This window comes from Lepidochelys kempii, chromosome 7, assembly GCF_965140265.1.
Source record: "Lepidochelys kempii isolate rLepKem1 chromosome 7, rLepKem1.hap2, whole genome shotgun sequence".
NCBI classification, from domain to species: domain Eukaryota; kingdom Metazoa; phylum Chordata; order Testudines; family Cheloniidae; genus Lepidochelys; species Lepidochelys kempii.
The window spans coordinates 62,359,279-62,381,514 of record NC_133262.1 but is presented as its reverse complement, the minus strand read 5'-3'; the positions used below and the strand labels follow the sequence as shown (position 1 = coordinate 62,381,514).

The window sequence follows — 22,236 nt, the reverse complement described above, 5'->3', positions numbered from 1 at the left end:
ATATTAAATAAGTTGTTTGCAGGTAGGACAAAAAATGAAAAGCACACTTATTGAATGTGAAACTGTGTATAAATGGCATCCTTTGATTTAATTTAATTAGTTAGATTAATCCATTATGCCTGATCTCTTAATAATGCAGTATAATATTTAAACAATGAAAAAGATGTCATCCAACATAATTGATAATATTTTATAATATAAAATATGAAGCCATTTATATGTTAATAAAGCCAATAACAATAAAAGGAAACTGAAATAAATAACTACATAAATTAGGGTTGCCAACCCTCCAGGATTGCCCTGGACTCTCCAGGAATTAAAGATTAATCTTTAATTTAAGTACTTTAATTTAAATATGTCATGTAATGAAACCTCCAGGAATACGTCCAACCAAAACTGGCAACCTAAGTGCAGTCTCCCAAAGAAAAAGCTAATTTAGAGTAAGGAGTGCAGATCAGGGTTTAGGAAAGTAATAAGAGTGAAGATCAGACCAGGCCTTTACTTCACTTGATTCCCTTCTGAGGAAACCAACTCTGCTGGAATGTATATGAGGCTCGTTCAAATTCACACATTGAAGCTAAAAGAAAATCTTCATTACCTGACATTAGTAGTCCCTATCACTTTCTTTAAGGTTTCCAGACAACAGAAGAACAGGCCACATATACCTTTTAGTCTTGAACTGTAATACACACTAACTCACAGAGACCTTCCTACCAAAACTACAAAGAGAAGGATTCTGGGTGGACTCCTCCTGAAGGTCGAAACAACAGACTGGACTTCTACATAGAGTGCTTCTGCCGATGTGCCCGAGCTGAAATTGTGGAAAAAGCAGCATCACTTGTCCCATAACCTCAGCCATGCAGAACACAATGTGATCCACAGCCTCAGAAATAACTATGACATCATAATCAAAAAGGCTGACAAAGGAGGTGCTGTCGTCATCATGAATAGGTTGGAATATGAACAAGAGGCTGCTAGGCAGCTCTCCAACACCACTTTCTACAAGCCATTACCCTCTGATCCCACTGAGGGTTACCAAAAGAAACTACAGCATTTGCTCAAGAAACTCCCTGAAAAAGCACAAGAACAAATCCGCACAGACACACCCCTGGAATCCCGACCTGGGGCATTCTATCTGCTACCCAAGATCCATAAACCTGGAAATCCTGGATGCCCCATCATCTCAGGCATTGGCACCCTGACAGCAGGATTGTCTGGCTATGTAGACTCCCTCCTCAGGCCCTACGCTACCAGCACTCCCAGCTATCTTCGAGACACCACTGACTTTCTGAGGAAACTACAATCCATCGGTGATCTTCCTGAAAACACCATTCTGGCCACTATGGATGTAGAAGCCCTCTACACCAAAATTCTGTACAAAGATGGACTACAAGCTGTCAGGAACAGTATCCCCAATAATGTCACAGCAAACCTGGTGAAGGAACTTTGTGACTTTGTCCTCACCCATAACTATTTCACATTTGGGGACAATGTCTACCTTCAAATCAGTGGCACAGCTATGGGTACCTGCATGGCCCCACAGTATGCCAACATTTTTACAGCTGACTTAGAACAACGCTTCCTCAGCTCTCGTCCCCTAATGCCCCTACTCTACTTGTGCTACATTGATGACATCTTCATCATCTGGACCCATGGAAAAGAAGCCCTTGAGGAATTCCACCATGATTTCAACAATTTCCATCCCATCATCAACCTCAGCCTGGACCAGTCCACACAAGAGATCCACTTCCTGGACACTACGGTGCTAATAAGCGATGGTCACATAACCAGCATCCTCTACTGGAAACCTACTGACCGCTATTCCTACCTACATGCCTCCAGCTTTCATCCAGACCACACCACACAATCCATTATCTACAGCCAAGCTCTACGATACAACTGCATTTGCTCCAACCCCTCAGACAGAGACAAACACCTACAAGATCTCTATCAAGCATTCTTACAACTACAATACCCACCTGCTGAAGTGAAGAAACAGATTGACAGAGCCAGAAGAGTACCCAGAAGTCACCTACTACAGGATAGGCCCAACAAAGAAAATAATAGAACACCACTAGCCATCACCTACAGCCCCCAACTAAAACCTCTCCAACGCGTCATCAAGGATCTACAACCTATCTTGAAGGATGACCCATCACTCTCTCAGATCTTGGGAGACAGGCCAGTCCTTGGTTACAGACAGCCCCCCAACCTGAAGCAAATACTTACCAGCAACCACACATCACACAACAGAACCACTAACCCAGGAACCTATCCTTGCAACAAAGTCCGCTGCCAACTGTGTCCACATATCTATTCAGGGGACACCATCATAGGGCCTAATCACATCAACCACACTATCAGAGGCTCGTTCACCTGCACATCTACCAATGTGATATATGCCATCATGTGCCAGCAATGCCCCTCTGCCATGTACATTGGTCAAACTGGACAGTCTCTACGTAAAAGAATAAATGGACACAAATCAGATGTCAAGAATTATAACATTCAAAAACCAGTCGGAGAACACTTCAATCTCTTTGGTCACTCGATTACAGACCTAAAAGTGGCAATTCTTCAACAAAAAAACCTCGAAAACAGACTCCAACGAGAGACTGCTGAATTGGAATTAATTTGCAAACTGGATACAATTAACTTAAGCTTGAATAAAGACTGGGAGTGGATGGGTCATTACACAACGTAAAACTATTTCCCCATGTTTATTTTCCCACCCCCCACTGTTCCTCAGACGTTCTTGTCAACTGCTGGAAATGGCCCACCTACAAAAGGTTCCGCCCCCCCCCCACCCTCCTGCTGGTAATAGCTCACCTTAAAGTGATCACTCTCGTTACAGTGTGTATGGTAACACCCATTGTTTCATATTCTCTGTGTATATAAATCTCCCCACTGTATTTTCCACTGAACGCATCTGATGAAGTGAGCTGTAGCTCACGAAAGCTTATGCTCAAATAAATTTGTTAGTCTCTAAGGTGCCACAAGTACTCCTTTTCTAGTTACTATTCAGTATCCCTGTTTTGGTATTTTATATTTATATAGATCAAGGATCGGCATCCTTTGGCATGTGGCCCATCAGGGAAATCTGATGGTGGGCCTTTACCAGCAGCGTCCACAGGTTTGGCCTATCGCAGCTCCCACTGCCCGTGGTTCGCCGTCCCAGGCCAACAGGGGCTGCGGGAAGCAGCAGCCAGCACATCCCTCAGCTCATGCTGCTTCCTGAAGCCCCCCATTGGCCTGGAACGGCGAACAGTGGCCAGTGGGAGCTGTGATTGGCCAAACCTGCTGATGCTGCAGGTAAACAAACCGTCCCGGCCCGCCAGCGGATTTCCCTGATGGACTGCATGCCAAAGGCTGCCGATCCCTGATGCAGATGCTACACATTGGTGGGGAATATTAGTTAATGTAACTACTGCAAGCTCTGTAGATTGTACATACTTTATAATAGTAATAATTTTTTCAAGAGCTTCTCCCTCTCCGAACTCAAATGATGAAAACATGACAAATATAAAATAAGTGTCAAAAATGAAATACTGAATAAACAGAGTTGAACTAGAAACAATCCAGTATCTCATTTAATTAAATTTCAGTTTACTTTCTTTCCCCCTCCTTTATTTTATCCTCTCACATCCTTAAGTGCATATGGCGTTCACCAGTTTTCCACCATTTATTTTGGTCTTGGGCTAGTCTGTTCAGGCTTCTGAATGTCATGTTGATGAATTTAGCTCTCTCTATTGTTCTAAGTAATATTTCTCTAGGTTGTCCTCTTTCTACTCTTTCCAGGTGGTGCCCACGTTATCACTTGCTGTGGAAGTTATGTTATTGGCATATTTAAAGTGTGTCCTAAATATGTCCATCATTTTCTTCTTGCATATTTGATGCTTCAGTATGGTTTGCTCTCCTTTGAATTTCTGATGTTGCAAGAAACTGTCTTCAGTGCACTCAGAAGATCTTTCATAGGCATTTGCTTTGGAATGAGTTAATCTTCTCATCAATTTCTGTTGTAGATTTCTATGACTCCGCTCCAGACATGACACCAGTATTCAAAATTCATAGTTGCGTGTCAGGGCCAATCATGCTACTTTTCCAAATCTTCTCAAGCTTATGAAAGTTGTTTGCTGCTTTTGATATTCATTGTTTGACATCTAGCATGGTGTCACTATCATTGTATTTCTGATTCCATAGATAGGTAAAATGACTTACTTCTTCTAGTAGGTTGACGTCAAAATGGGAACCATGATTGAAAAGATGTGATGGCTGCCATTTTGAGCTCAACATTCTGAATCTTTGTGACTAAAATCTAACATGCAATGTTGCACTGCGCATATACCAATCATCATTTCAAAACCAATTGCAACTTAGTAGAATCAATAATTAAAAGCAGGCAAAATGATTGAGTCTTCATTAAGGAGCAATCACTTACCAAGTCTGGTTATGCAAATAAATAAAATTGGTTTTATTCCTACAAGTGAAAAAATCCAAGACCTCAAATTCACCCATATGAAATGGCAGACTTTGTCCCTGCTCAAAATTACTGATCTCAGTTTGTACACCCAATGTGTTGTGATGATTGATAGTAGTCCATCTTTTATACATTGTTTCAACCAAAAAAGGGAACTTTTTTTTTTTTTAAACTGTTGACACACTGACTTTACCATGGTAAACTGTAACATTCTTCAGTTCCATAAAGTTTAATATCACAGTAGGATACCAAGTTAAACATACTCTAAGATGCTTCACTTATTAAAAATAATACCTTTATAATTGCTTAATTATAGTAGTCTTGCATTTCCATAACCTTAAAGAGTTCACTAAATATTCTCAAATTTGATTAAACATACTGAATTAAAGGCAGCAATCACATGTGCTGCAAAATAACAAGCAACTTGCAAGTAGGGTTTTGTAAGTAAAGCGCCATTTCAGTCTTATCTATAGCAACACTACTGCAACACTCTAAAATCATAATGATGAAAGGGTTCTATTTTCCAGTTCTCATCACCATATTATTCTGTCTTCACATTAGAATACATCTGTATTTTTATTCAAAGTAATTCAGCTAAAGATCATCTTGGAAGTTCTACTCATTGACAAATTTTAATCTAACAAGGAGTTTACAGATTAAAGATCATTTTGAAAACATTGTCTAAATATTTCCCATTGCTCCACACTTTCCAGTTTAGCAAATATACGATCACTGCCAAAATCTGGACTGGATCCTGCCAAGAGATGAGCACCCCATTAAAGGCAACAGGAGTTGAGGACCCTTTAAATCTCCTTGAGCTGCTCAGCACCTTTCAGTATTGAACCATATAAGCAACAAACCTGCCTCCTTTCTATTTTTGTATCCCAAAGAATTAAAACAAACATGATATAACATCTTGTCTCCATAGCAATCTCTTCCATCTTTTAGTGTTTCATTTAATGAGCAGTTGGAATTATTATCCTGGTCAAATAATTAGGCTTCTTACCAATTTCAGATTGAAAACTTGATCTGAACTAAAATCCATCTGATTGTAATTTAAGATACAGAATAGTATCCCCTTGGGATCTAAGTCATGCCTAAATCCAACTTTTTCCCCTCTTCTTTTGAAATGCAACATAAGGGTATTTGAGATGTACAAAGTATAATTTGCATTTCAGACCTTGCACAGTAAAGGCCATGAACTCACGAAAGTTGAAAGATTGACTTTTGGGTTTCTTTAAAATAAACTCAATTTAATTTCACTCCACTCTTCAAAAGGTTTCTTTCCCTCATATTTTTCTTAAAATGAAAATTTGGTCTTAAAACATTTAGGGATTACAGCTGTATTAAAGATGAGAGAGCTCTTTTTTTAATACTCTGCCAACCATAATTTTTCTTTGTAGAAGTAATTTTCGGCTGTTTGTTCCAGGCAATAGTGCCGAAAAAGAATGTAGGGGGAAATTTGACTGGTCTTTAACCAGAGAGCTGGGTTTAAGTAAGCCAACCAGTTTGCATTCCAAGAACTGAAATGAACTTTGGCCATGTTTTTACTGAGGCTCCAATTTCAGCCATCATTGTCCAGCTATCAGCACAGTTGCACCAATGCAACTAGTGGACACACTAAAAAAATTGTAAGTTTTGATTTGCACCACTGTAGCTTACTATAGTTTTAAATAGGAGTAAGCTCCACCAGTTCAAATAACAGTTTTCCTTGTCTATGCTAGATGTTTGCACCAGTGTTGCTACAAGAATGCCTGGCCACAATAGCTGTAATCAGGACAAATCACCACTGTAGACAAAACCTTTGAAATTCCATATGCAAATTTCTCTCTTATGCTTAAAACAAGCGGCTTGCAGCATTTTCAAATTGGTAGGCTACAACCAACATCTAGTAATAACGTAAGGTCAACAAAAGTATATTTGTCGGTCCAAGGAGTGAACATTTAGTAATAAAAATATAAGATTAGTTTTTTGGAAAGCGGACACATAACAGGACAAAGTAACATCAAATTATCCTTCTGATTCTCATACCCTCGAGCACTGCCAACTTCCTAAGTGGCTGGAAGTTATATTTCCTAGTTACACATTAACCAGTGTTAAAAAACATGATTATTGCCTTAAACCTCTCATTATTGTATAGGACACATGGAAACCACTTCAGCTCTATTCTCAAGCTGCAAACGAACACATTTTGAACTCGCAACAGAAATGTTTTGAATGGAGGAAGAATATAAAACAGCTAATCAGGAGAACTCTCTTAGCAGAACACCCTCATCTTGATGTTTATGGATGAAACTGCCATTTAGTATTAATGGGAGTTATAACGAGAGGTCACCTACTAGCAGCTATTATTTGAGTGCATTATCTATGCATATTCCAACTTGCAGGATTGGCACCTCCTGGTATTGAGCAGTGGAATCTTCTAGAGAGCAGTGTCTGTTGAAGCCATTTGCCCCTCCCTTCCATTCCACTTGTGGATGATTCCCAGAATATGAAGCGGGGAGTGGCCCCAGCCACTGTTCAGTGCCTTCTCTAATTTTGGAATTCTTTACCTGAGACATCAGAGAAGTGGGGAAAGTGGGCAGGGGCTGCGAACACACAGAGGCAACACTCTCAAAGAACAATTATTACTGGCAAATAACTCTTTTTTCTTCCAGTGGCCTCTACACATTCCCTCTTGTGGGAGATTAACAAGCAGCACATCTCCATAGGAAGGTGGGCTGAGGAGTTCTAGATGAACAAGAACTGCAGAACTGCCAAAATGAGCATCAGCTCTGAATGGCAGGTCAAGAAAGGATTAGAGGGTGGCCACAATTTTGCTCTCCCTGATCACACCTAAGTAAGGGACACATTTTTGCTTCAAGTAACAACTTTACAAATTCCATGAAAAGACTAAGCCCCCAAAGGATGCTGCCTTCAGATTAACTGAATATCTTTTAATATATATCCAGGTGAATGAAAACCTGGTGAATCATACCAAGGGTGTACAAGAGACTTGGGGAATACAGACAAGTTTAGTGGCCTGTAAGAGATGGAAACAGAGATGACTTGAGACTGGAAATGGAGAAGAGGATACCAATGAAATCCTACTTCAGTTTATAGAGGAATAGCCATTTGGCCTGTATTTCACTGAGGCTTGGTTTACACAGTTTTGGTACCAAGATAACTATGTTACTTAGGGGTGTGATTTTTTTTTACTTATACTGGCACTGGACTACTTCAAGCAAGTGGTGCATTTGGAAACAGTGTCAAAACTTTGGCAGCAAATTCAGATGGTTATTGGACCTTCAATGCTATAAATTATGGGCATCAAGTGGTTCACCAGGTCCATGGTGCTGGATACTAGACACTGCACTCTGTTGATCTGTATGGATCAAGGGATTTCTATGGTGTCTGACTGTCAGCACCAAATTAAGTCGACCTGTAAGGCTCTGAGGACTTTGGCACAAAGCTGACAGTACCAGAACCTTGGTGCTGAATTAGGCTGACCTGGAGGAATCCAGAAACCTCAGAGCCAGCACAGGGCCCTAGCACTGGGGTACAACAGATAAGACCAAAGACATGGATGCCACCAGATACAAAGCCAGTTAGCTTAGTTGATGTCTAAAGTTGATGCTGGAGGTACACATTGCCAGACTGAGTCAACTGGACCTGAGAGGCCTCCTCCATCAGTAGAGCTGTGTGAGGTGGCCCTCCTGCTCCTTTCCATCTTTCATATTCAGGTGTCCTTTTCATAGACATCAGAATGACTGGACACATTTAGTAATTTTCTGCACAAGTAATTTCTTTTGTGAGGTCATCTCTCCTGTTTTTATCATATGAAGACCCAGAGAGTTTCTTCTGACTCTCACTAAACCTATGCAGCACCAGCAATAGCAGATGTGAGTGAAACAAATTAAGGGTGTCAAAAGTGTCCACATTACAGGACTGGAGACGGTTGAAGCATCTCCTGGAGCCAGGAATACTCCACCTGTGGTGAAGGTATTTCTCTATAAGGTGTTCCACCCAAAGGCACTGATCCTGCAATCACATGTGCATATGAGACACTTTATTCACATGCATAGTTCCACTGAACTCAGTAAGATAACACAAGAGTGAAATTATTCACATGCATGAGTGTTTGCATGATCAGGGCCAAGATTTTCTAAAGCCAACAAGTATTTCTTTAAACCCAAAGCTGAAATCTGTGACTTAGTATTCATTTAAACAAACCCAGACTCAGAAGACAACAAGCAACTATGTATTGTTGGATTTATGATTCTTGAATACCACACAGACAATGTTTGTATGAGAACAAAAAATACAACTCAAGAAAAAAAGAGGTTAGTTACCTGTAACTGAGGTTCTTCAAAATGTGTGGTCCCTATCTTTCAGAGTAGCAGCTGTGTTAGTCTGTATCCACAAAAAGAAAAGGAGTACTTGGGGGAACCTTAGAGACTAACAAATTTATTTAAGCATAAGCTTTCGTGAGCTACAGCTCACTTGTTATACGCATGTGCCATACATCCGGAGCTGGATATTTTGAAAGTAGTAGTGCCTGTTAGTTCATGCATGCACCCTTGCTTCACTGTGTTATACCAATAAAATAAAAACCAGCAGGGAATAAGGCAAAATGCTACATTTATTGTGAATCCAGAAAGAATCATAGTAAGCAGTTAGTTATAGCTATAACATTCCATTTAATTTAATATTTATTCACACATTCATTCATACACACACAGGTTCTGCAAGGTTATCATCATAATTACTAGCCTTAGAGTTGCTCGTGCCAAGCCAATGGCCAGGTGGCCTGGACACGAGGAGGGAGCTGGGCCTTGTCAGATGCTCATCTGATGCTCCTGGAAGTTGGTTTGCAGAATCAGACCCCAAAGTTCTCAGTTTCTAGAGTCCATTTTTATAGGACTGTATTCCTATGCCAGTCTATGGGAATTGCTTCATCATGCTGTTGCTGAATCAATCAGCAGATGGCACATTCCTGATGGCTCCGTGCTGCCAGATGTTATCTTGTTCTTTGATTCTCCCATTCTTGAGGCTGTTGGGTGGATTCCAGTCTGCCCTCTGGGAGTCCTCTGGTTGTTTCCACTTGACGCTATCTTCGGCCAATTGACACTGGATTCTTAGGCTGGCACCTCCCTGATCATTCATTTATTATCCACACCAAGCATTCATCCACATACATCCTCTATCTCTATTTTAATCACAATTGTTAATAAAGCGAGACGAATACAACAAAAGGGCGGGGAGTCTCTGTGTGCTGTTTCTGTTGTTACAAAGTATCGCTTTGGTCTCTCTCTCTGTGAGTAGTTGTTGTTACAAAGTATTGCTTTGAGAACAGACTCTGTTTTAGGATGTACTAACACAATTAGCAGCTTGCAAGTTTCACACAGAGAGGGAGAGAAACTGTAAAAATAAGAGACCAAAAAACCAAGAGACCTCTTAATTAGTAATACCCTGGAATTTAAACTATGGGAAATCAAACTCATTTGTGATTTTAATACAGAACTTCTTTAATATGATCCAACATAACAGCCATTTCATCCGAGGTGCTGATGGGTAGGGCGGACCAAGTGTGCCTTCAGTTCCTTCTCCACCACAAACTAAGAAATCCGCAGCAGAGGGGAAGGAGCGCAGGATTGGAATACAGATAGGGACCTCACATCTCAAAGAACCTCCAGTTACAGGTAAGTAACCTCTTCTCTTTGAGTGATGGTCCCTATTGTATTCCACTGAGGGTGAAAGGAAGATGATGGAATCATGGAACAGAGAACATCCACACTGAACGAGGCATACATTGCAGAATCTTGCACCAAGGCATAATGGGAAAAGAAGGTATGTACTGAACTCCATGTGGCCAACCTATTGCCTGCAAGTGGTACGTTATGAGGTGCTGCTGTAGTCAATGCTTACACTTTTATGAAGTGGGCTCTTACCCCAAGTGGTGGAGACAATCCCGATAACTGATAAGAGTGTAATGCACCCCGAAACCCACTTAGAATGGAGATCGCTTGCCCTTTAATCCTGGTCCATTACAGTGATAAAAAGTCTAGGGCAGTGGTTCTCAACCAGAGGTCTGGAGCCCCTGGGGGGGGCCGCAAACAGGTTTCAGGGGGTCCATCAAGTAGGGCCAGTGTTACAGTAGCTGGGGCCCAGGGCAGAAAGCTGAAGCCCTCCTGCATGGGACTGAAGTCCAGGGCTCTGAGCCCCGCACCCAGGGTGGACGCTGAAGCCTGAGCAACATAATTTCATGGGGGTCTCTGTGGCATGGGGCCCCAGGCAACTGCCCTGCTTGCTACCCACTAACATTAGCCCTTGATTTTATATACAGAAAAACAGCTATTGTGGGCTGTGGATTTTTTATAGCACCTTGTGGGGGTCTCAGAAAGAAAAAGGTTGAGAACCCCTGGTCTAGGGGACTTCCTGAATGATCTTGTCTTCTGCAGATAGAAGACCAAGGCCTGGCGGACATCAAGGGAGTTAAGGTGCTGTTCCTCCACTGAGGAGTGAGGTTTTTGAAAAAAAGCAAGTAAGTATATGGATTGGTTGAGATGAAAGCGGGATAAATCCTTTGACATAAACTTGGGATGCAAGCACAGGGGAAAAAATGTCTTTAGGGAACATGGTAAAGGGGGGATTCTGCCATCATGGCCCCCAGTTCACCAACCCTTCTTTCAGAAGTAATAGCTACCAAGAAGGCCTACCTGGAGCTACCTGGAGAGGAGAGACAGTAAGCAGGAGGCCAGAGGTTCAAAGGGCGATTTCGTCAATGCCATGAGGACAAGGATGAGGTTCCATTGGGGAACGATGGGTTGAAGGGGAGGAAAAGCCTGTAGGAAGCCCTTCCAAAACCTGGTAGTCGAGGGGTGAGTAAAGACAGAGTGCCCTTCCACAAGGGGGTGGAAAGCACTGATCGCAGCTATGTGCACCTTGATGGACTTGAGAGCGAGGCCTGATGCCTTCAGGGAGAGGAGATAGTCCAAAAGAAGAGGGATGTCCACCGCTTCAGGAGCAAGACACTTTTGTTGGGATCATGAGGAGAAATGCTTCCACTTGGCCCTATAGGACTGCCTTGTGGACTCTTTTGTGCTACTCGAGAGGATATCTTGTACTGCTGATGAACATTCCCATTCTAGTGAAAATGCCTCTGGTTCTGGGTTCATCTTCACAACCATTAGCATCTCCTACGCTTAGTCTTCGCAGAAGTAATATTTCGGAGAGCATCTAAAGAGCCACAACCCCCTCATGCTGTAAACCTGACCTACCCCCTTTGGGGGGTATCTAGCACTCTTTTTACAAGCTTGAAGTGCTATAACAATGGACAAATGGGTCCTGGATGTCATTCAACATGGCTATATGATTGAGTTCACACATTACCTCATCCACATCCCCCACCCTGGCCCCGCCTCAGGGACCACTCTCACAACAGCATTCTCACCCTAAAAGTAGACTCCCTATTGCAAAGGGGAGTGTCATAACTATACAGCTAAGGGTAGCCTAGAATTCCTCCTTACCTGTAAGGGGTTAAGAAGCTCAAATAACCTGGTTGGCACCTGACCAAAAGGACCAATGGGGAACGAAGATACTTTCAAAATCTTGGCGGAGGGAAGGCTTTGTTTTGTGTGTTCTCTTGGGAAGCAGAGAAGCAACAGCTCAGAAAACTCCTTCTCCTATAAACCATCCTAAAAGTCTCTCATATTACAAAAATTTTAAGTAAAAGCCAGGCAAGGCGAGATAGATTATCTTTTGTTTTGCTTGTGAATTTTTCCTCCGCTGGAGGGAGGTTTACTCTTGTTTTTTGTAACTTTGAAACTAAGCCTAAAGGAAGTTCTGCTGTGTTTTTCAATCTTTTGTTACCCTGTAAAGTTATTTTCCATCCTGATTTTACAGAGGTGGTTTTTACCTTTTTTAAAATAAAATCCTTCTTTTAAGAACCTGACTGATTTCTCTATTGTCCTAAGACCTAGGGGTTTGGGTCTGTGATCACTTTGTAACCAATTGGTTAGGATATTATTCTCAAGCCTCCCCAGAAAAAGGGGTGTAAGGGCTTGGGCGGATATTTTTGGGGAATAGGAACTCCAAGTGGTCCTGTCCCTGATTCTTTGTTAAATCACTTAGTGGTGGCAGCATACCCTCCAAGGGCAAAGAATTTGTGCCTTGGGGAAGTTTTAACCTAAGCTGGTAGAAAAAGCTTAGGGGGTTTTTCATGTGGGTCCCCACAGCTGTACCCTAGAGTTCAGAGTGGGGAGGGAACCTTGACAGGCAGTGATAGGTCTATCAGGGTGCAGGGTTCTGTTCCACCTATTTCCTAGTTGCCAAGAAGGGCAGGTGGAGACTGATCTTAGACCTCCGCTGTCTCAACTGCTTCATATGCAAGCCAAAGTTTCATTAGAAAGAGGCATGTGATTTCCAGCTCTCCATATGCAGGACACATACTTCCACGTGGATATCCGTCATACCCAGAGACATTTCCTGATATTCATGATGGGCCTTTGTCACCTCCAATACAGGGTTTTACTGTTTGTACTCACCACTGCTTTATGGGTCTTCACCAAAGTTTTGTTGGTAGTGGAAGCCCACCTCCTGCACCAAGAGGTCCTTATGTTCCCTTCTCTTGACAATTGGCTGCTAGCAGTGCAATCAAAAGGGGAGGCTCATGCCTCGACCTCTATGCTTCTCACGCTCTTCTCCTCCCTGGGAGTGAGTGTAAACGTTGAAAAATTGACTTTGGATCCCACATGTTCCCTAGAATTTATTGGTGGCCTCATTGACGTGATCTTGACACGCTTCTACCTACAGGAGGACAGTTCCAGGCCCTATAAGAGCTCATTTCCAAGGTGATTTCCAGTTCTTCTGTTCTGGTCAGGACTTACCTTTCTCTTCTTGGCCACATGACAGCTTGCACATAAATTACTGCCTTAAATCTTCTACGCTTTCGCCTCCTACAACTGTGGCTCAAAAGAACATATTCTCCCATGCACCACAGCACGGACTTCCTACTGATGGTTCCCCACGAGGTTCTCTCCTCCTTCCAGTGGTGGACGGGGACTGCACTGGGACACCATTCCTTCCATCCTCCCCAAGCATGACGATCATCACAGATGCGACGATCATCAGATGGAGTGGTAAGCACATGACTCAAGGGATTTGGACCGCTCAGGAATCCCAGATGCACATCAATATCATGTAACTCTGGGTGGTGTGGACAGCATGTTGCGCATTTCTCCCATCCATTTATTCCTATCATGTTCTCATCATGTCAGGCAAAACCACTGTTTACTACAGCAACAAACAAGGGGCACAAGGTCACCTGCGGTTTGTGCAGAGGCAGTTCGTCTTTGGGATTGGTGCATTGGCCACACGATCCTGTTGATGGCAGCATATCTTCCTGGGATTCAAAACGTAATTGCAAGTCCCTCAGCAGGAAATTCGTGACCAACCACAAATGGGAGCTCCGCGACACCATGGTCTCCAACATTTTCAACCACTGCAGGATTCCTACCTCAGACCTCTTTGCCTCCCATGCCAACAGCAAATGCACCAGTACTGCTCGGCACTCTTTCTCAAGGCAATGCACAAGTCATCCGCTTGTCAGATCAGATAAATTATGCCATGCCTCCCCTACTGCTCCTGCTGCATGTCCTACACGAGATCAGACAGAAGAGAGCAGTTTTCTGATCACCCCGTTCTGGCCTTGCCAGTTCTGGTTTCCCCTTCGTCTCCACATGTCAGCGTGTTCCCCCACTTCCAGCTTTCCTGGAACTCCTGATGCAACACAGCGGCAGGATCCAGCATCCTGATCCACAGACTTCACCTCAGAGCTTGGTTTTTGGATAGGCATTTTGGATGGGGCCATTGTGTCTTCTGCATTTGAAAGGAGGCCCATAGGACCATTGGTGGAAGAATTGGGGAGCTTTAAAATGTTGCACCAGTGGTGGGCAGTAAAACTTGCACTTGAGTGCTGGTATGTAGATACCCAGTGATTGCAGAGTGGCTCTGAAGTCCTTGAGGAAGTGAAGGGAATCATTAGTCTTCTGATAGAAGAGATGAGACTCATTAAAAGGGAGGTCCTATATGGTGTTCTGGACTTCCTTTGAGAAACCTGATGAATGCAGCCACAACTCCCTCCTCACGACAATCTTGTAGCCACAGTGTGCAAAGAAGTGTTTGGAGTAGACTGGAGTAGTTGTCTTTGCAACTAGTTTTCCCTCCTGTAGAATAGCCTGGAAGTGGGCTTGATCGTGCTGGAGAAATCTGTCAGAGAAGTCTGCCAACTTGCCATAGGTAAGGCAGTTATATGTAGTGAATAGAGCCAAGTGACTGGAGATGAGAAATTGAAGGCTGGCAGAGAAGACGACCGTGTGACCCAGAAGATCCAGTTGCTTGCCCTCTTTGTTTGCCAGGAGGGAGTGCGAGTGTTGTTGATGGGCCTGCTCCATTGCTGCCTGTATGATGAGGGAATTGGGTGGGGAATGAGAGAACAGAAACTTGGACCCTTTTGCAGGTACATAGTACTTCTTCTATGCCCCCTTGAGGGTGGGTGTGCAAGTGGCTGGAGTGTGCCAGACATTCTGGACCAGTTGAAGAATGGCACCATTGATTGGTAGAGCCACTCTTGCTGGTAAGATTTCAAGCAGCTGGTGCTGTTTCTCCTGTACTTCCTCCAGTGGAATGCGGAGGGCATCAGCCACCCAACATAATTCCTGGAACTGATCGTAGTCATCTGGGGGCAAGGAGGGAGGCGAAGACACTGCAGCGTCTGCAGACAATGAAAGGAACTGCTCTGGTTCTTGTGGTACTGTTAGAGTCAGACTACGCGGTCGAAGAGGAGAGATGGGGGACTCCTCTCAAGTGGCGTGAGAAGGTTTCAAAAGGCAGATACTGCGGTTATGACCCCCAGTACAGTCAACCAGGCAGATCTGGTGGTTGCTGTAGAGTGTCCCAAGAAGCAGGGTGCCAATGGCTCCATTGCTTAGGAAAGGGAGAGTATTGCCATTGAGTCGGTGTGACCTTAGATTAGTCGTATTGGTGGTATGGGAGGACCGGACCCTGGGCTCCATCTGAGTCCTCCGATGCTGAAAAATCAGAGCCCAGTTCGAATGGCAGTGACATTGGAACTGTGGGATCTGTAGGTAAACGGGCAGTAACTTGACCCGAGGGAAGCAACTCTAATGTAGGAAAGCATACCCACCTAGGAGGTGACAGCACTTGAAGATGTGGAGATCTCACCTCCTCCAAGGCAAAGAGGTCATGAGGCTTAGGGGCCAACTTGAGTCTCCCCAGTATCAGTGGTAGGTACTCCACAGTTGGAACAAGAGCTGGAACAGAGGACTGCCTCAGAACCGAAGGTTCCCTTGACTTCAGTAGCACTGACCTGGAAGAAATACACGGCTTGGTGGACAGAACAGGCAGAGCCGACGGTCTGTGCGACTTCTTATTGTGCTTTTGAGCACTGGAACATGCTGCTTCTCTGTGGCTGGAACTAGGGGATGGAACAGTATCCTTCTTGGGTCTGGAGGAAGACTTACTGCCATGCTGATGTGCACACTTCCTTGTCTCACAAATAGATTCCAGCATGGGGTCCATAACACTGGTACCTGCGGAACCGGACTGGAACTCTGCATCAGGAGGTGCACTCCTTGATTGCTCAGGCCAATGTACAGGGGGTTTCCCAGCCTGGATCCAACTGCGGCCTCCACGAGGTGCTTCTTGAGGCGGAGAGCCCGGCCTTCCTAGGTACACCTTGGGAAGGAGAGGCAGATACTGCACCTGAATGCAATGTGGGCTTCCCCCAAGCAGTAACAGCAGCACTGCTGCTCATCACTGATTGAGAACAAGCAAGGGCAGGAAGTGCAGATCTTGAACCCCAGCATCTTCGGCATAATCTAGTACCCTGGCGTGGGTGCTGAGAGGGTGCGGGGAGTGGGAGATTGGCAAAACAGCATCCCAAAGTCCTTAAAACTACTACTCACAGTATAACTACTACAAAAATAACAAAGATACCATTCGAAGAATAAAAGTCTTTTTTCTGTGTTTTAGAAAGTATGTCACAAGAGAACAGTAGAAGCTCCAACTCGGACCATGCAGCAGTGAGAAGGAACTGAGGGTGCAGTCAGTCCGCTCTGCCCTTTATCACCTCAGATGAAACCGTGAGGTGGAGAAAGGGCACATGAGCAGACCAACAGACACTACTACTTTCAAAATCCCTAACTCCAGATGCTTGGCGCATGTGTATAACCCTCAGTGGAATATAATAGGAACCATCATTCGAAGCAGAACTAAAACAGTTTACATAAAAATAATTCATAGCCATCTGAGCCAATGGATTTTGATTCATGATGGTCTGGACTGATTTTCAAACAGCATTTGATAACAATATAGAAAAATTGTAAGGGAGAATCAAAATATTTAACTGTCAGAAACAAATATAAAGCTGCCTGCTGCCTTTTAAAACAGGTTATATTCTGCCAACACAGAAAGGAATAAATTCTTTAATCCAAATTTATTTTATGGGAAACATTTACAGCAATATGCAATTTCAATTACACCACCCTCATCCATCAAAAGGATGGAAGTTTTCTGTATATATAGACAATTGGACATTGCTGTAATGAAAATCCTGATATAAGTCCTGATTCAGCAAAGTATTTAAGAACTTGCTTAACTTGGGGCTGGTCTACACTAAAGTTAGGCCGGATTAACTATATTGCTCAGGCCCTATGCCCTTTGCAAAGTAGTTAAATCAACCTAAATCCCAGCGTAGAAACCACTAGGTTGACGGAAGAAGTGGATTTACTACAGTGATGGAAGAACCCCTTCTGTTGCTGCGGTTAATGTCTACACTACAGCAGCACTGCCCCGGTGCCCCTGTAGCATTTCTAGTGTAAACATAGCCTAAGCATGTGACTAGTCCCACTGAAATCTTAAAGTTTAGCACATGCTTAAGTCCTCTGCTGAACTGGAGTCATAACTCACTAGGTCAGATCTTTCGCTCAGGTTAAATCTCCTTTGAACTCCAATACCACAAAGGGGACTTAAAGCTACCTTAATCAGATAGATGAACAGTCCCTTATCATAGTGTAGCCTTGCACCATCCATTCCTCCCCCTGTAAACCTAGTGAGCATATCAGGGGCATGCATAATGGAGTAAAGCTGGTAAACAATGCAGTCTGGCAATCCTAGGCCTGCAGAATGATCCCTCAGGGACTCATTCTAGCTAGGATACATTAGAACAAGTCCCTATGAGTATATCTTCTCCCATGGAGAAGGTAGAAAGGTGGCTGAAGAAAACAGAAAGGTGGAAGGTAGAAAGATGGACCTGCCTGGAGCATTCTCCCATGGAAGGCTGTGGCAGAACAGGCACATCTGCCTCAATTTCCCTCCTTCAGAGATCCCAGTAACTCCCCTGGAAGATTTCTTAACTCACTAATACCTTCCTTGGGGCTGGTTTATTACTGAAAGATGGTTTAAATAAGCCATAACAAAAGTCCCAAATATAGTTCATTTCTCATACCCATTATACATAGTCTTTAAAATTCCACATCTTCCCATCCATCAACGTACTACATACAGCATCTTCCACCACTCATGGCCTCCTCTTTGGTCTTGGCCTGGCCTTTTATCAGGACAACCACCCCAACCCTTTTAGTTGGAGTGCTCTTACCAGTGGGAGGCCCCACAACCTCTCTCCTGGGAGTCTGTCCTCACAAGGGGAGCATCTCTCACTCCCTCGGGCTCTCTCATTGTTCTCCTGGCTCCCGTTCTCCCCTCTGCTGGTCCACTGCTTTCAGCCCTCGCTGGCTTAGAAATCAGCAAGCAACTCCCTCTGCTGTTCTCTGGCCTTCAGCTCTCTGGCTTAGGGAGGTCATCCAGCAAACCCCACCTTCTGATCTCCTGCTTCCCCCCTTCCGCTAGGAACTACCACTGCTACCTTCAGAGACCACCTGGTCTCTCATCTGCCAATCTCTCTCCCACAGGGAGCTGTTGCTGACTCTACCACTGTCCTGATCAATCCCTCCCATCTAGGGCCCAGCTTCTGTCTTTCCAGCCCAACTGGAGTCAGCTGATGAGTCATAAGTGCACTAGCCTCTTCCCGCTCAAAGGGCCAGTGCCACCTTGCGGCTGGGGCAAAGAGACACCTTTGCTTCCCATCATTTGAGCTGCATGGAGCATGAGCTTGATGCAGCCCAGAATCCACCCACTGCGCATCATAGCTCTAAAACATTCTTCCTTTGAGTTAAAACTTCCATTGGTAGCTCTGAGGCAGGAGGTGAATTTTTTTATAACATTAATGTAAAATACCTTTACTTGTATCTGAGTTATGTGTATGGATGTAGGGGGAGAGAGAGAGGGACAGGGAGAACCATTTGAAAAATCTCATCTTTAAATCTTGAAATGTCTGGGTACAGTACTACTCAGGACATACAGTATTGCCAAAGAAATGGGTTTAATAAACCAGGTAACTTTTTCCTCAATTATGACCATTTAAATTAATAATCTAAAAATACATTAATGTAACTTTTACAGCTTAATTATACAGGTATCCGATAGTAGATAACCAAATGACTTAGGTATTAAAATACTGCTGTTGTAAAAAAAAAAACCCTAAAATATAAAACTTAAACAAAACAACACTAAAAAAGTGTCAACTTTTTTAATGAAGGTGTTTTTTTAAAATATCTTGTACCTCACCTAGAAGGAGAAAATAATCTACACAGAACATCCACTACATACATACAAAATGGTTGCAGTACATGAAAGCTGTTCAAACTCTAGTGTTCAAACTCAGGAACACTAAGTACCTACACAGTGCTCATTGTACTTTCAAATTACATTTTATCTTCTAGTGATCAGCAAATGGCTATTTAATGAAATATAAACCACTGGTTTCCACTAGATCCTACTGGAAACAGTTGTTTTAAATCAGAAAGTAAAGATGGCAAAAACGCAACAATTTCTCTGAGTAATAGTTTTGGCTCACTGCAGTTTGCATTGTTTATTTTTATGAAAGTATCACTTTATAACTGGAAAATGACTAAGCTGTAAGCTATTGTTTTATCATTCTGAGTGGCCAGTGTTTCTGTTTTTGATAAAAGCCAAGTTTCAAACAGTTTTCAGTAAGGAAAAAGCTTAACTATCAGTAAATGTGCTTATATTAACCCTGACATTTTCTTCTAAAATGGGGCCAACATGTCGAAAGGAGAGGATTGCTTTCAGACTTGAACAGCTTTTTTCTGCTGAAGCAAACTCTGATTGCTGCCATATTAGTATCTATCAGATTGCAACAGTAGCATAAAAACTCATACAAATATTGACATTAGATGATTAATAGAATTGTTTTGTGCACATTATAGCAACATTTTAATTCCTTAAACAATTTAGAAATGCATTTCAGTTAAAATTACTGTAAAGGTTAAGATATGCATTCTTCAGGAATTTCTATCAGCCAAACCTAGGACAAAACAGCAACATGATTTTACATATGAAATCTGTTAAATTATTGTATCTGAGCACATGCACTTACAGAACAAAGAGACAGACCGACAGAGAAGCAACAGAGGGATAAGGGAAAAGACTGATGAAGGGAAGTTCCTATCATTTTTTCCCCTCTTCATTCTCCCCAGACAAAGGGCTTCAGTATCACAATGGTCCTCATTTTGGCAAGGAGGGCTAGTTCCTTAAGTCTGTCTCTGAGTTAGCTACAGAAGGTCTCCACCATCTCCAAGGGGCTGAATGAACAGATTTACCAGGTGCAGGAACTGGGATCCCTGTGTTGTTCTGGCTCCAGAAACTGGATCTTGTAATGATTCCAAGATATTTTTCCCCCTAGTCTCCACATGTTCAACATTTATATGGTCATCAATAAGCTGATTTCAGATTTTTGTATATTCCCTGACTGAATAAACCTCTGCTGCTCAGAGCAATAGAAAGCAGGTTATTATGCCATATAAGGGGTATATGTGTGCAAGAACTAAGCATACATTAACTACTGATGAAATAAACGGGAGCAAAAGTCATATACAATAAATTGTAAGGTCTAAAATACCATGTGCCATCTGCATGGGAATTTGCCCACTTTCAGCAGACATGATTCCAGTGGGACAGAGAGCATATAATTCACAGGAGTCCCCGGACAGTGCCCTCTTGACATACTTTGTTTATCTTGTGTAACAAAGGCTAGCAGGTAAATTATTGGAGAGCAGAGTGTTTCATAGAGACGCCCGTCCAATATACAATATGAACACATCTATTCACAAATGAAGTAGATCAGAGAAGAAGGCATGCCATGGAAGTGTTGAAGCCCACAGTGAGATTGCCCAGTTTTTTACCCGTCAGTATAGTTTTATGGTAGCAAGTTTGCTGTGCAAGAGTTAAGAGTCTAGCATTGTTTTCATTATAAACCAAGTTACAAATTTATTTGGGATGAATTTAGCATACAAAAGGTCAGGCAAACAGTATAGTAAAAAATAAACATATTTCCTTTAAAGTGTGGTTCTACTCTGAAATATAACCATAAAAATGGCAGTGTGGGTTCCATGTTTAGTTTCTCTCAATGATTTCATATCAAAAGTGCTCACTTTACAAGTAAAATCTTTTTCTGTCACCTTGTGCATTCAGACTTGGCAAACGGACTACTTGCAAAGTAAGATACTTACTCATTGTGAGTAAAGGTGGCAGAACTCAGCACTATATATTGAACCTACTACATCCTGTATTAAAAGAGTAAGCGAGCACTTTCTCCACATGTTGATTCCCCTTTATAATAGCTGCTGCCTCTTACATTTACACTCACGTCTGAGTTTGAGCCTTATGCCCTAATCCACATAGAGAACAAAGATCCACATATTTCCATGGGTGACCTATAGTAGGTTCATTTAATTACTAATATGCTTCAAAAGATCTTTCTTTGAAGTAACTTTCATTCATATGATTGAGGAGCTGTTCCAATATTAGAAGTTCTGGTTGGCCATTTAATGTAAAACAAATTCCCCTCTGAAACCTGATAACTAATATCCACCCATTGACCACTTTCTGACAATTCAGTATCTTTCTGATCTTTCATTGACTCAACAAATTCAGTTTCGCAGAAAAAATATCAGTGGCCAATATCTAAATATTGTAAACATGAGAATTATTATTTGCTGTAGCATCAACAATATGCTATGTGTTCCACAAACAAAAAATTAGGAATGGTCCTTGACCCAAAGGTTTATACTCTATATCCTGGGTTCCTGCAGTTAACAACTGTCTCAATGAATTCAGTGAGCTGGCAGTTCTAGAGTTTCATGCAAAAGATTAAAATACGTTTCTTCAGCAAATATGGTCTTTACACTGAAAAGAGTAGCTTTGACATGCTTTTTATTGAAATACTGTAGATTTTTCATTCAAAATATATTTTGTGGTTACAAAAATGCATTTTGCCTGCATCAGTCATTTCAACATTGTGCTTTTCCTAATATTTTTCAATATGCAGAGAATTTATGAAAAAGCGTTGTTAGGGCATAAGATGGAGTCAGAACTCATGATTGTTATTTTCTGCCAAATCTTGATCAAATCACTTAACCTTTTGGTGACTCTGTTTACTCAACTGAAAAACTGATATAATAATATTGTGAAGTCCTTTGCAAAATTGTTGTGAGGTTTAATTAATTAATGCTAGTAAAGGCTTTTGAGATGCTATGCTGAAAGGTATTACAGAATGCAGAGTATTATCAATAAAATATAAGCTGCAAATCAAACGAGATAAAAGGCAATCTGCTTTTCCT

General features: G+C 42.4%; 1 protein-coding gene across 7 annotated transcripts in view; it reads right to left on the bottom strand.

Annotated features, from left to right (window-relative positions):
- ADK (adenosine kinase) overlaps window positions 1-22,236 on the bottom strand; it is a 542,347-nt gene that overhangs the window by 130,842 nt on the left and 389,269 nt on the right. The gene's annotated exons all lie outside the window — the stretch shown is intronic.